Here is a 2,531-nt window from a genome sequence, read left to right on the forward strand (position 1 = left end):
CTTATGCTTCATTTTTCTCAAATGAAAAAAAATTATAATTCAGTTGTTTATTTGCTGATTTTGTTTACTTTCTGTTGCTCCCCATCCCCCAATTGAATTGTTCTAGGTAGGCAGGAATCTTTTTCTATTTTGTTTACCCTCCTATATCCCCAGTATCCACTAAGCACTCGATAAACATTGTTGAATAACCTTATACCAACAATACGGTCTTAGTTCTTTAAACGTCATTTTTCTCATCGCTATCATAAAATTGCAACTGAAATGTCTCTAAATAGTAAATATGAGAATACTGGTGGAAGAAGAATTTTTTCCTTCTTCAAAATAGAAACAGAGAATCTAATGGTACATCTTCCTATTGTAGCTATTACAACAATCTCTATGACTAATTAATTTTGGGGAAACTTTTACAATGCCTAGTTAGCAGAAGCACAAGAGAAGAAAAGAACCTAGTTCTGTAAGTGCATTATTCCTCAGGGAATTGCAGGGCTTGAGATTTCATCATAAATACAATTTAAAAAAATACTTTGTTTCAGGAGAGAGAGTCCCAAATCTCAAAAGGGCATGATGCCAGGAAATAAATAGAGATAATACCTTCATCTGGACTTTCATCTTGAAAATAAATAAACTTTAAAGCTAGAGAGGAAAAATTTTTTTAAATTCACTCTCTGCAACTCATGGCAGGTTATAAACTGGATCATCCAAATCTCCAGACATCCATCATATGCTTTTTACTTTGTGGGGTAATATTTTATTTCCCACCTCTGACTTTTCTTCTTGGCACATATCCAAAGAGTGAGTTAAAACTTTGCCTGCCCTATTACAAATGCTGAGTTTTCTGCATAAATGGATTTACTGATGTACTCTTTTTGCTCTGAAAATGTAAATATCTGGTTAAAATAAAATGTGTACAATAAAATTGAAAATATTAATTTTTCTCTTCTTTCTCCAAGTATTTGGAAGTACATTTATCTAATTTCCTTATCCTTTTTAAATAGTATTGTTTACAAAATGGCCTAGGAATTTTGTATGAAAATGTGTAAATTTCTGAAGGTGGATTTATTATCAATATTATGATCAATTTTGTTTCTCAGTAGGGAAAATACGACAAATCTCTGATTACACTCATATCTTTCTAACCTATTTATTGCTCTCAGTTTCACTAGTTTAATATATCTTGGTTTTATCTGAAATAACTTTTCCTTAAATGATAAAACCATTCAGTATCTGTGTGCTTTCTGTTTCTTGTATTTATAGAATCTTCTTTGGATTGTGACTTTATACAGTTCATATTCCCAAGAAATACTGTTACAGGAGACCCAAACAGGGTGAGTATTGACACTGATTTGATATACCACAATTAGGGTCCCATTAACAGTGAAAATGATTAATTAAGATAGCTAAGAGTAGAGTACCAAAGTATCAGAACACAGGTCAAAGTATAAAAGACAAAAAGTAAATGAATTTAAAGAATTCAGTCAAATTAATTATGGAGATAACCACTAAAACCTGTGTGGCAGCTAAATGAGATGCTTTAGATTTTTCTTCAATAAAAGTGGCAGAATAATTTGTGGACATTCCATAAGTTGGGATATTTTTGAAACATTCATATTATATCAATTGCCTCACATTAATATTAATATTATGTTTTTTTCTCTTTGTTTCTGTATGTTTTGTACTCATTATATGCACTTAAGTACTATTTAAATGTTCTTCAGTTAGAGACACTCTGTTTTTTCATTTCTAGTGAATGGCCAAGATTCACTAGCTCCATAGCCTGCTCTCTCTAAACAAGATGACATTTATTCTTTCTCAGATATTATACAACAGCCTCAGCTGAGAAAACTATACAATTATTCAGAATAAAAATCCTAAATAATTTTTTAAAAAGTAAACTTACTACATAATCACAGCAGATCAAGGGAGAATTTGTCTTCCAGGAAAAATTTAAAAAACCTCTTATAATTTCAGAAACCTGGTACCTACCCTACATTGCCACCTGATATGATGTGATCGCTATGGGAAACAAATAGACTGAACCACCATGTTGCATTCAGACTTGATACAAACTACATTGCCCTGTGCACAATGAGAATGCATAAACAGCAGTTCTTCCACTTTAGATGTAAAACGTGGTAGCCAAGAGCAGGCTTCTGAGGAAACAAGACATATGAAAGCTTTGATTCAGTAACCAAAAAAAAAAAAAAAAAAAAAAAAATGAGGGAAGAGAGCAGGAATTAGTGAAGCAAGGTATTCCATGTTTTGAGTTTGTCTCAAAAGAAAATGTCAAGAATGGGTATGAAAATGTGTAAAATAGAGAAAAAGACCAGACATAGAAAGCAGTTATGAAAGCAATATGGCAATGCGATGCACACAAATCAAAAGATTTTCTCTATTTCACAACATTTTTTTACAACAAAATTAGCTAACCCTAGTCACATTCACAAGTTCAGTCACTCAAGCAGTTATTCTCCCTAAATCAGGTGCCCCAAGTGGCAGTTTAGTTCTCACATTCACAAGATGGTATATCAAAA

Source organism: Pteropus alecto, unplaced genomic scaffold (genome assembly GCF_000325575.1).
Source record: "Pteropus alecto unplaced genomic scaffold, ASM32557v1 scaffold462, whole genome shotgun sequence".
Taxonomy (NCBI): Eukaryota; Metazoa; Chordata; class Mammalia; order Chiroptera; family Pteropodidae; genus Pteropus; species Pteropus alecto.